The sequence below is a fragment of the Blennius ocellaris genome, assembly GCF_963422515.1.
Source record: "Blennius ocellaris genome assembly, chromosome: 20".
Taxonomy (NCBI): domain Eukaryota; kingdom Metazoa; phylum Chordata; class Actinopteri; order Blenniiformes; family Blenniidae; genus Blennius; species Blennius ocellaris.
Window position 1 is genome coordinate 14677391 of NC_137669.1, and position 13824 is coordinate 14691214.

Genomic DNA, 13824 nt, shown 5'->3' on the forward strand with positions numbered 1-13824 from the left:
ATCAAAGTACTGTAGATGGAGAGAAGAATAAGCAGCCCTGTAGATGAACTCCGGCTACATTAGCAACTATGTGGTTCTTGAAAGTGAAAGGTTAAAGACGTTAGTGGAACAGAGCTTCTTCCTATGCCACATTCCACTAGCTTGAGGGGGTCTTCCTCTCATTTTACACATAAAGGTCAGTTTACTCATCATGGAGAGCACAGCACTACGTTTAAAAAAGATGCACTGTGCATCTGGACGAGCGCTGTCGGGTCTGAGGAAATTGCTCCGGTGACGTCCCCTGGATGTCTTGGATGTTAACTCATTATGTTTGTGGACAGAAACATTATGTTAAAACAGGACGGCTTTGTTCTTGTTCTGTTGAGTAGTGACTCAGATTTTTTCTTCTTCTCCATTTTTCTTTAAATTGAATTTATTTTAATGTTCTTGAATGCCAGAGGTGGTTCATAGTTCAAGTCTGGCTCTCTATGTTGTGACTGCATGTGTTGGTGCTCAGCCCAAAAATACGTGTTTGTGCTTAACTGGTCTTTTTTTTAAATTTGCCTGCAAGTGTGAGCGTGTGGTTCCAATCACAGACAGAGACCCATCTTCTTCTTTAACATTAAACCTGCAGCCGTGGATGAGTCTTCACTTTCTTCTGTCCCTATGCATAAGACTCCTGGAAGGGCACCACAGACAGCCCCGATATCTGACAGAGAAGCAGGGTTGCTAAATTGACCTGAAACCCTGTGGATTTCCAAAATAAACCAGTCTGAGGTTCAAAGGTGGGAAAAAACAGTCGCGCTAAGATCCCAAGAGAGAAAAAAAAACAAAAAAAAACCTGCCAGATCACAACCACTTGGGGAAAAAAACCAAACAAAGAATGGCACAGAGCCAAGGCACTTTTTTGTGCTTGCAGGGGGTCCAGTGAGACCGATCGGGGCACAGTCATTGAGTGGAAAATGTTGCATAGATATGCCCTAAACTAACTGACAGGGGCTTCAATAATTTACCCTCTCAGCCTGTCTAAAAAGCCTGGATCCTCCTAGTTCCTGGTGGAGGAGCCTGCTTACATATTTAATCTTGATCCATTATACATAAAGACCGGCTTGGGCTAATTCCTGGGAGAACACTATTGAGCAGAAACACGCACGCGCACACGCACGCACGCACGCACGCACGCACACACGCACGCACACACACACACACACACACACACACACATGCACGCGCACACACACACGCACAGGTTCTACTGGAGTTCTTGAGGAACAGTTACAGTGACGTGTCAGTTTCATGCATGCCTCATTGTGATCATTGCATGTATCAATTTAAAGACTGGATATGTAATGAGACTGGCCGCTGCGTGTGCATCATCCCATAATAATCCACATAGCCTTTATTCAAGGGTCCGTTGCCATGGCAGCTGCTGCATCAATAGCTTCAGATGTGGATGCATTTTCTTTCCAAATTGCATACGATACTCAAGTCACGTTTGTCACAACTCCGCAAAATGAGTCGTTGCCCTCGCATGCTATGATGATTCAACACTGAAATATGGGGGAGTATGCTCATTGAAGATTTCAGTGGTTATGTGACGTACATTAAATACTTTCAGAGACATTTTGCCTACAGTGAGGTTCGGTGGAAGCAGGCGTGTTATCTCTTTCTTTTTCCCTGCACCACCACTCTCTTTCCATACACTTATGCAAAGATATCGCTTCTGGCCCTCATTCAAAAACAAAGCTGAAGAATGACATGAGCAGAGAGGGAAACAAGAGGAGAAAACAGATGGAAACATCTGGATAAACGCAACAGACAAACACTTGAGAAAATGAATGTAAAAAAAAAAACAAAAAAAAACTGCTACAGCGGCATGATTGTGTTTACTCCATGTCTAAAAAAACATGTCTTGCTGTACATTCATAGGGATTGTATGATTCACCGAGCTGTATTCTACACACAAAAGCTTGTTAGTCATCTATACACAGATTATTTCCCTCCAAACACTGGCTGTAGACACAGACAAGACACTGAAAGGTGACACTTTAGTCATACCACAGCACATTGTCTTTCAAATTCAATGAAGGTTTCAGCACACTTAAGGCTTAATTTAATCGTTTTAATCAAATTTTCTGTTGTAAATAAAGTGACTCATGAATGCTCAGGTCTATTTTATTATCATAGCTTTATATATAATATAGTAGTTTTGTTTCATAAAATGTAGCCCAAAGTGCTTCACAGGGACAGAGAGGGAAACAAAATTAAAATCAACACCTAAACCGTAAAAGATGTGATAAAAACATATAGGTTAACAATATATATAAACAATATAAAATAAAGCTTTAGTTGCTTTTTCAAACTGCAAGCAGACGCTGTGTGGCTATTGCTGACTCGTGAAGAATAAAAACTGGAAAGCTGGTTCACTATTTTTTTTTTCTCCCACAACATCAACATTCAACAAAGCAGCAGCATTTTAGTCATTACAGCTTGTTGACAGAGCAGGAATAGTCAAAGCAAGAATCAAAAACCGTAAAACAGCTATGGTATATTTGAATCAATATTCCATCCATCTTCTATACCACTTTATCAAACTGATGGAGCCAAACGTTGAAGATGTCAACCATCACACAGCAAACACTGATGGGTGTTGAATGTACATTTTCCTTACTTTTTTTTAAATAAACTAAGAAGGCAAAATTACAAAGACAAGTTGTCATAAAGTAAAAGTGAATATTGCTTGGAGTGCAGTCATCAAAACACAAGCCTTTCACACTGACAGAGGATCTACTTTTGTTTATATTCTCAGTAAAGAGAGGTACATAATTCAGTATTTCGAGGTGTGTATTCCCGGCACCTTGTCATTTTCTTCTGAGAACTAGTGATGACTCAAAGATGAACGGCCTTGAGGACTATTGATTGGAAATGCACACACATGCACGCACCACACAGCATCACACACACACACAGCATCACACACACGCACACGCACACACACACACACACACACACACACACACACACACACACACACACACACACACACACACACACACACACACACACACACACACACACACACACACACACACACACACACACACACACACTCCTCTGCTGGTAGCCACAGTACATCCCTTGAAAACGAGATTGTACGTAATTGGGAGACACAGCGGTTCGACACACCACAAGCAGGGCTAAAAATGATTCAGGGCTCATTTGACCAACATGTTTTTCCCCGCAATCGAAACACATCGCTTCTGGGAACAACTTCTTGGCAACGAAACATGAAAAAAAAAAAGACACTTCTCTTCATGTGTATGTGTGCGTTTGTCTCCATATATTCACTTATGTCATCATGAGTATTTACTACCCCCTGAGGGTCTGTGTATCAATTCCCAATATGTCAAAGTGGCATCTCGTCGCAGCCTCTTCACGCTGTAAATGGAACCTTGTTATCAAGCTCGCTGCTGTCAGAGCTCATCATGTCAGAGCTGGTGATTTGCTGCAACCTGGTTAGGTTGACTATGAGTGAGTGAGTGTTTGTATTTCACTCTGCCAGAGGGTTAGGCAGGCTGTCGGGAACACGGAGGCTCACTCCAGTGCTTTTATTTGCAAGAGAACAATCAGAGTCTCAGGATTCCATGACGTTCCCTCACACTCCTCGTTCACGGTGTTTATTTGTTTGGCCCACCACATCCGATGTTTCAAGCTTTCAGCGACCTCGCTTCCAGTCCCTGCAAAGTCTCTCTCTCTATATTAAGAAGATATTTTCTACGGAATTTGACCAAGAATAACGTACGTCCTGACAGACAGGCTCCATTATTTTAAAATGTTTAATTCTCCTGACACAGTCATTCCACTGCCATAATTGCACTAATGTACTGTAAGCAACAGCACGCTGCCAAAGTCATCAAGCCACGACAGACTGGGCTCCATTCCAGGCTGATATTGTAAGCTATGAATGTGTAGGAGTGCAATTAATCTATCCTTAAATACTCATCCACCTGCTGAAACCAGAGAGCAATGTACTGCTGGGGCACACAGACCATAATTCCTCAGGATTTGATCCAGAAGAGTGACGGGGGAAAAAAAACTAAATCTCGAGTTACCCACAGAAACTGGTGATCTGATCCGCTGCCAGAGGTCGAAAATTAGGGAACAAAACCACCAGGAGAGGGTAAGAGGAGAGCACACAGGAGTAGAAGTAAAGCCCTGTGATTTGTTAGCCAGTGCTAGGTTTCACCTCAATAATTCATGACGTGTAATGTGAGGGTCACATCATCAGTGGAGGAGGAGTGAAGAAGGTCAAGGTGAAAAATCCAAAGCAACATGAGAAGAAATGGAGTGAGAAAGGGAGAGAAAGTTAATAGAGATTAAAGGCAGGCACAATTTAAAGTACATTTAAATAAAGGGCATGAGGGCATATTATTGTGTCATGGGGTGCGTGGCCACAAATACAACAAAGGATTAAAAAACATTTGTTGTTTTTAAAAAAAATACCCACTGGGCAGGAAGACAAAAAACACACACAGAATAATGAAGAAGTGATATATTAAAGCAGAAAAAGAAACACATTTGATCTAAAAAAAAAAAAATAACAAGAAAAGCTGAAGCTTTCTGAAAAATAGAACAGAAGAGAATAGGCCTTATTAATCCCAGAGGAAAAATCTTTATAATAAGTCGCTATAAAAATATCAAATAAAGGGAAATCACAATGGTGAAATAAACTAAAGTACAAAACCATAAAGGCAACAGGTCCAACAGTTCTATATAAAGATGTATCTAACTTTTCCAACAGTCTTTTTATTCCATACAGATCCCAACACTCATTAGAGTTAATCAGGTGAATTTTACTGTAGAAATGCGAGAGCTGGGAGCTGGGCTTTACTTATGAAGAGTATAAAAATGTTATCCATCCCTGCAGTCAAAATAACTGGGCAGAAGAGGGAACAAGTAGACCAGAGAGGAGGGTTATCCTTCCCACCATACCCAAGAATCACTTGAACAGAGATATAAACAATTACCAATTTAAAAAAATACAAACACCAGATGAGCCTGCTGTGTTTATGTCCTTCATATAACAGGAGACTGACAGTCAGCTGAAAACTTTCTACAAAGTCAGAACAGGCAGAGGAATGCTCCTCCAGGGACCTTTTAGTGAGAACCTTAATGAGGTGAGAGAACAGGAGGCAGCAGATTTTACAGGCGGTGGCAGTGTGACCAAGCAGCTCTCAGTCCTGATGAATGCCCAATTTGTAGGGTTCCACAAGCCTTCATCAACAAAAGGCTTAAACAGGCCAAAATCAAATACTATGGGTGCATCTAAAAATATACAATTCAATGGGAAAGTATCATTTTACTAATCTTAAGAATGCTGCAAATTTTACGATATATACTTAATTCAATTTCAACATCATCTTGGAAAATACAGGCAAATGTCCAAAAACCGAGATTTTTTTTTCTTTTAACTTTTCTGCATTCAGATTTTAGGTTTTCTTCTGTGAAAATCTGCTGAAGATAAGTAAATGTTCTCAAATGATACAGTACAATGCCAGTGATCATTTCTGTATCTCTGATCTTTTTAGCTCGGATGTCAGTGTTCTGTTATGACCGCTACACTCACTACAAAAGTGTCCCCAAGTAAATAATTAAAAAAAGACCAATCCACTTTTAGTAAAAGAAATGTATGGTAGTCAATGTTTTCTTTGCAATTTGAACACTATGAAAAGTCATCCAGCAGGTCAGTTTTGGACTCCGTGCCATACTGTAGGTGGAAGCTTTGTTGTTGTTTTTTTGGCTGATGAAAGAAACACATCCGACTAGTTTTCTCATAAAATAAGTTAGAAACATTAAGGCCAAAATTATTCTCCTTGAAAGCATTTTCTTCCTCATCTCCTCTCCTCTCACCTTTACAGTTTACAAACGTGTCCTTAATGATGTGATTATTATGAACATCAGCCTCGACAGCCGATCACAAAGCCAGCTGGACCATGTTCACAAATGGTCCAAAAATAATCTGTCATCCAGCTGCTTCTTAAGAAACCTGGACTCACACTCACCATGTCAAACTGTAGACTGCATTCCAAACGGTACTTACAATGGTTTTGCAAACACTCTAATCTGTTGTCGCCATCAACAGCAACATTCAAAATGGGACAAGAAACACACCTGAAATAGAAAGGCCTTTTTACCTGCAAACACCATGAACTAAGCAACTAGAACAGGGTCACCCTGGCAATCTACATATTTGTTCTTAGCCTGCAGAAAATCCTCTTATACATTCACAATCTGGCCGCTTTGGGTCCGTTGTGCTTCGAATGTGCATGTACTATCATGTTTGATGGCATCATGCATTTATAAGGGAAAGAGCATGATCATATCCAATGTTTCAGAGTAAGAACTGCATTAAATGTACATGCTGTCTGTGTCCTTGCTTTAGTGTGGGTGTGTCTGCATTAGCTTAGGTGCTGGGTGGATTTCAAAAGAAACCTGTCTAGCTCTTCATCTGATGCTTCTACAAAGGGCCCACCTTGCTGCAGGGGCCAGTGTGTGTGTGTGTGTGTGTGTGTGTGTGTGTGTGTCTGTGTGTGTGTGTGTGTGTGTGTGTGTGTGTGTGCGTGCGTGCGTGCGCACAAGAAGAGAACAACCTTTTATCTGCAAGTTGAGACAAAAGACCACCGACATGCCGCAGAGGACAGAGTTATTGCCAGTGAGACGCCTTCAACCACCTACACGCAGACTCACCACAGGAAGATCACATTACACATTTCTTGCGTGTATATGTGCACGCAATGCACACGCTCCCTTTATTTCATGCAGATCTAAGGTCCCCAGCTTCACTAGCTGGAAAAACCTGCAAAAACCAAGTCCACCACTCAATACTCTTTCAATTAAACACCTTTGAAAAATGTGAAATTTGAGCCTTTTCGGATAAGGCAGTCACCATCATACCAGTTATTAATTTTTTTCTATCTTTTAATGTAGATTTGTTAATTTAGAAAGAACATACGGCTAAGCCAATTTTGTTTGCCGTCATGCCTCTCTCCCTTTATATTGAGAAGTGATGTAAATATAAAAGAATAATTCAAAGCGTGACAGACGATTGAAAGAAATAATCTTTAAAATGTTATGTTAGTTCCTCCTCAACAGACAGATACTCAACATCTAGCCCACAGGAAAAACCCCTTGTCGGAGAACAAAGTGCTGACAAAACAGATACAAATATAGGAAGAGGACCAGAGGAAAGAGGAAAGGCAGGGGTCAGGATTTAGAAATATGGCTTCAAGATTCAACCAAAGGAGGAAGTGCCGGGCTGTGAGGGAGTCATAAGGCATGCATATGTCAACAAGGCACAGAGAAAACAATCAAGTAAGGTACCGTTTGAACAGTTTGATTCAAGTAATCTGGAGAGAAATCTTACAAAGTTTTTAAGTCGGACTGACGAAGCCACTTTTGCTTTGCCAGATGTGCGCCTATTATCACAAACCCGACCTCATTCTCTCAACATCACTGCAAACAGGATATCCTGCCGAATAGTGGTACCAACAGTCAACCTCATGTAGAAGAGACGGCTTGTGGCGGTGACCCCAGCGCCACGCACAACTGTGCCCACTGGCAATGTGTGCAGTTCACTAAATCTCTACACGTTGGAAAAAAAGCACTGTGTTGCTAAACACAGTACAAGCATAGCCTAAATACCCTGCTAGAGTAAGCCAGCAAACTGAGATAAACAAGTGAGTCAGAAACAATTAGAGATAGTCCGACGGCATCCTGCAAACCCAGAAAATCAAAACACTGGGACGTTTACAGAGAACGGAGAGACAAAAAAATTTGCCAAAGGAAAAATAGGGCATGCAGGCATAAAACTAATTCATGATGTGTACAGAGAAGGACTCTTCATACTGCCCAGTAATTACTTTCGAAAACAGGAGATTTATCAGCATTGTAAGCATGCTTCTTCTTCAGCGATTCCAAAATCATAAACTCCTGACACTGCAATTTACATCCTCACAAATCATGAGGCCACAAGGCTGCCTTAAAACTCATTCACTCTTTGACACGGCTATTCTTCTTTGGTCAGAGGCAGAAAACACACGTGAACTGTATTGGATCAGGCAGAAAGGCCTTCCAGCGACACGCTAGGACATTTACCACCCCAGATTGGAAACATTGAACCACAGCGCTCATGCCCACTGGTGACACACAGGAGAGGACAGGAGGCCAGGGAGCACAGAGCCACACCCGGGGGCCTTCTGCATCCTGTGCAGCATGAAGGCCGAGGAAAGAAAACCATAAGCGGTGACTTACCCGGAAAACTTGACAACCAACAGGGCTGTTAACTTTCCTCCAGACCTGCGTCCTGCGCGTGCAGACTGCTATATGAGGACTGGCAAAGCTGCTTTCTCGTCACTCTGAATATCTAGCTGCAAGCGAAGTGCCTTCAGCATCACAAGCCATGGGCAAAAAAACTTCACAGCGGTTTGTGCACGGTGTTGCTTAAGGCAAAAGAGCAACCAAGAGAGTGCCGAGAGAGACCGAAGGAGGAAGTAGGCGTTTGTTGAGAAAGGAGGAAATGGGTCTGTCGCAGAATCAGCGGCAAAATTCAAAGGTAACAAAGACTGGATTTATCTCTAATAAAGGTATTCAGAATAAGTTTGAAAGTATCTTCTTCAGATCATTGGGTGAGTCCATATTGGGGAGCATCACAGTGTGAAGTACACATGTCCTGCATCTGCAGCATCATAAATAGCACAAATAAAAAGCACAAATATACAGAAAAGTTTAGAATTGTACATGTGAGATTAATTGCAGATCTTTTAACCACAACCTGGAGTCTGAGACCTCCTCCTGGGTAGTGGGGTGCCAGAGGTGACAGGTTATTGAGGTTGTGTGAAGCAGTCAAAACTTGATTTGCACGTCTAAAGATCAAAAGAAGCGATAACAGCTAGGATCTAAAGCAGACCTGTGAATCTTCTCAATGCTTTTATTTTGACGGCTCCTCCTTTTGTATGTTTGTGAAAATTTAGTGCATCTGCTGGCTTTTGGCAAATCAATGTTCTGAATCAGACTGGGGGGGAGAAAAACACTGCAAAAACTAGTTTGAGTATTGCTACAACACAGAAGAAAACACTTATCTGTATTACAGAATAACATTGTTTAAAAACATGATGCCAAGGTTTCACATTATAGCATGATATAATGTATATATTACATTGTGATCATGTTTTGCAAAAAACAAACGTGATAGTATATTGTCAGGTTAAGATTAAACATCATTTCACCTAGATTTTAGAGTAGAAACATATCTATTTTGTAAACTTAATACCATTGAAACAAGGTCAGGAAACACTTTTTAGACACAAGTGAAAAAGAGTTCAGTAGAGTCTCTGACCACAAGATAGTAACACTTGTATGACACCTTCGTAAGGCAGAGTCACCACCATTGAACAGAGTTGGACCAGGTCATTGACAAGTCTTTTGCCATCTCAGGTGATTTCTATCAGCAGGAAAAGCTCTGAAAGCTCGATCAGATGTTTACATGCCGCAGTAGCAAGGACAGCTTTCTAAAACCAAAATACACGTCATAAACATTTTTGAAACAACGGTATGGTCTTTGTATGTGTAACCAGTGTGTGTATTTAAATTACACAAAAGTCTTCCGTCAGACAAACTGACGTATGACATACTTTCACTTCCATGTCCAAGTCCCCGTATTTATCAAAGGGGCCACTGTGTCAAAACAGACTACAAGACATGCCAGAAAAGTGATTCAGAAGGTTTGTTCTGTCACAAAGTACTTCTAATCGTTTGGATAAATGCACAAATGAAGCTATTACTGTTGGAGCAGTGCAATGACATCTTCAGGCTGAGAGCTCAACAGGCCATCTGTGTGAATGACACAGAAAAAACAGATGTTTACTCCACCCAGGCTGAGGTCAACTTTGGTTCATATGAGCCCCATAAACGCACTATTCAGGACTTCCAGTTCCAACTATTGAACCCTGGAGAGGCAGGAGGAGACTATTGCAACACCGGAGGAAACAAAACAAGCAGAGACATTAATCATATTCTGTGTTGATCTCATCGTGGACAAGACAAAATTCCATGTAAGTTAGACACTTCGTCGAGGCCGAAGTGCGCGCCATCATGACTCGAAGTGAAAAAGTGGAGGATCTCTGTCATTTGGGACTCTTTGCCAGTTATGTACATACGTGCCAGGCAGGGGAACTGAAACAAAGTGAGGAAGGCTGAGTCAGACAGCTCCACGCCAAAGTTTTGACGGCCTATCCAAACTATCCCAAAACCCCCTTTGACTCCTCTTCCTCTCTCTTTAGGCCCTTTCAACCCACCCAGGACCTTGAACCGTATCAGTTGCCAGACTTTCAAAACTTCTCAAGTCACTCCCTCTTCAACAGACCACCTGATGCTCATCCAAACTGTGAAGATGGGAAATTATTCAAACTCTGACACCGTCTTGCCTCATAGTAAAAATCTCGGTGTGATGTTTAAAAATGTACCAGTCTTCGGCAAAACATGAAGTACTGCATGTGTTTGGTGTTATTGTCTCACCCACTATCATCCCAGTATTAAGAAGTCCTTTGATGATGCAAACCCTATACACTGATGAGTCGTGACATCAAAACCACTTTCAGGCAACATGAATAGCACTGATTATCTCTTTACCCTGGCAGCTGTTGGTGGTTGAGATATATGATATAGTACGTAAGTAAGAGTGAGAAGCAGAAAAATTTGAAACACTCATTGTGATGTCCCATGACTGGGTCCAAGCACATCATAAAGCACAACTCTATGGGGGTGTTGCTAGTCTACAACTGACAGTGTCAATCAGGAGTTGTCCAAGAAGGGGGAAATGAAGGTTGCTATGAGTTGTCAAATCCAACTTAAGACTGGCTGTACTATAGCTTGAAATGCTGCAGAACGTAATGCTGGTTCTGATAGGAAGGTGTCAGAATACAAAAAGTATCATTTTGCTTTGTGTGGTGCAGACTCAGGTTGGTTGAAACAATATCCCCCGACAGTGGTGGCTTCTTTCAGCAAAATAAAGTGTCCTGCCACATGCAGAAATGGTTCAGGGGTGGTTTGTCTTATCCATGGAGACCAAACCAGGCAAATCACAGGACTTAAATAATGTGCGGTCGACATCTTGGTGAAGGATAACGCAACTCATCTTCAGTAGTCAGTGAAGCAAAAGGCACAACGGAGCAGGGCTGCTTGGGCAGCAAAAGGGGGAACGAAACAATACTAATAACGTTGTGACCGATCAACATATGTCAATGGTTGATTAATCATCAAAACAACAGTCTCACTTGTGAGAATATCAATTTTTAGGCTTTAACTGAGGTTATTGTCAGTCAGTTATGTCTCTGACCATGGCCAATGATACAACTGCTTGATGATTCAGGGCTGCAGCCTCACAGTTGCACACATCTCTACATGGCTGGAGACCAAGGTGTCAGCTGATAATCTAAAATGTTGAACATGAAAGCAGCCTGAGTAATATCAGGCAGGTGTTGACGTCATTCAATTGATTAGCGTTTCATAACCACTTTTTTTTTTCTTTTTCCTATTTTCAGATTTTCATTTTTCCTCCCAAAACATTAAACAGACCCGCACATTCCCGCAGTGTGCTTGCAGAGGAGGTTGTCAGGCAAAGATAATTCCACAACACCTCAGGGAATCATCAATTATTCAAAAGCACATCCACATTTATTCCACTGAAGAGGAGTAACAAGCTTTACTTGTAATCATCAAACTCCAGTGGTTATGATCCATGAATTTCAACATAGAGTTGTCTGCATCACGTGTGGGTAATTTCAGAAGCTGGGCCACATCGTTGCTGCCAGACTGCACATCACCTTGTAAACGGCGCCTCACAAGTGAGTTCTCAGAAACAGAAAGATATCCAGGATCCCCAGATTGTTAAAAAAAATAAAAAAATAAATAAAATGAAATGAAATTCTGCATCTTACAGTATAGTAGAGAAGGAAACCTTAACCAGAGAAGATACACTGAGAGACAGCCTGTAATAAAATTATAATTGACCATATGTAACAACAGACGGTTCTTATTAGATGGAAGATCTCTACTGAATTACATCACGCCAATAAGCCCACATCATCATCAGCACTCCTCCTGTATGCATATGCTGGTTCTGCAAACCATCATCGCAAACAGTAATGCCTAATTGCATTATAGAACGGGCCCTATGAAGCAGTGCCATGAGAGCACAGGCACCTGGGCTTTACAGAAATGGTGCAAATAGGCAGTAAAAAGATGTTCTCTGCAAAATATAGTCTACATGCCACCTTTAATTTAGAGTAAGCAGCCCCCGCATGGAGTGAAAAAACACCAGGCAGCATTAATAGGTACTCGCTGCAGCAACTTCTTAATTGGGCCAGACACTCCTGGGTGTAACTGACTACATGAAATGTCAAGTGTAAAGAATAGCATTTCAGTTGGGTCTCACAGCCCACAGGTTGTACAAGTATCCCTCTATGTGATAGTTTATAATAATAACAATGTTCAGGCGCTGGTCAGACAGACTAATGTGCTACAGAATCCTCAATTGTGTGCCAGTAATACCACACTGGTTTACCTGCAAATGGACTAAATGGACTAAATGGACTGTGTCGAGTGGATAAACACCTCAAAACAGTTTTCCCTCTTGGCATTTTGTACCTTTTGTTTTTGGTTTGTCGGACAACTGTAGTTAATTACCCACATTCTTACATTATCTACTCATTTCTACAGACAGCATTCTACCCAGATCATCAACCATGAGCACGTTTCCTTTATTCACTTTGCATGCAATGAAAAAGAAAACAAGTAAAACAACTACCCAAATCATGCAAATTGACAGAGCACTACTTAAACCACATTAATTTTGCATGACCAGCAGACAAAGGCACCATCAGGAGTTCAACTAAATTAATAGTGTCTGTCAACTTGCAATGAAATGCAACAGCAATACTCTCATGTCTACTGTATAGATGATGATACAAAAAGGACAAAACCATTCGCCACAGTCAGGTTGAAGCAGATAAATCTATTGATATTCACAGAACAAAACAGAGTGCATGAATAATAACTTAGTTAACATCGAAGCATTTAATGGCGCAAGTGAAGATCTGCTTCTCATCAACAGCAGGGGACAAGAAACCAGTATTCACTTCTAAGAACAATTTTGCAGAGGTTGCCACAGCAAGTAACTCCAACTTGACTAGATTTTTACCCTGAATGGTCTTCTTGTTTATAGCTGGAATCAAACCTGTGTCCCACACATTTAAGTTCAATGTTTAACCCAAAGGGCAATTAAGTACATCAAAACACGATACTCAAACAATCCAGACCAGGAGTGACACATACAGCATTGCATTCAGCATGGATTGTCATCGTTCACATTTTGATAATGTCAGCGTTTTAAATACTCATAATCTACTAAAATACATCTCAAAAAAGGTTAAAAAAAAAGATTTGTGTGCAACTGTTTGCTCAGGTGTTTCTGGGTTATGTCTATTTAATCATATTGATACAAATACAAATAGATACACCCCACAACAGACGACCCAGCAACAGGTGCAATATGACAACTACCAAATATAAACCACTAAAACAAGACAGTCATCCTTGTTGTAATTACTGATGAATGTATTAATTTGTTTTTCATTGGAGTTTGTTTTCAGGGTCCAAAAATGCAGTAAAGGAAAAACAAACACTGTGTCACAATGTTCATGAATGAGCTTCATTGCTGTCTGATCAAGCCGAGCGCATGATATTTTTGGATGTTTGAGTGCTTATGAAACATCACCAGTGCCATTAAAA

The 13824-nt window shown here is 41.1% G+C and overlaps 1 protein-coding gene across 2 annotated transcripts in view; it reads right to left on the reverse strand.

Annotated features, from left to right (window-relative positions):
• Positions 1 to 13824, reverse strand: part of elmo1 (engulfment and cell motility 1 (ced-12 homolog, C. elegans)) — a 103128-nt gene that overhangs the window by 71201 nt on the left and 18103 nt on the right. The window lies entirely within an intron of this gene.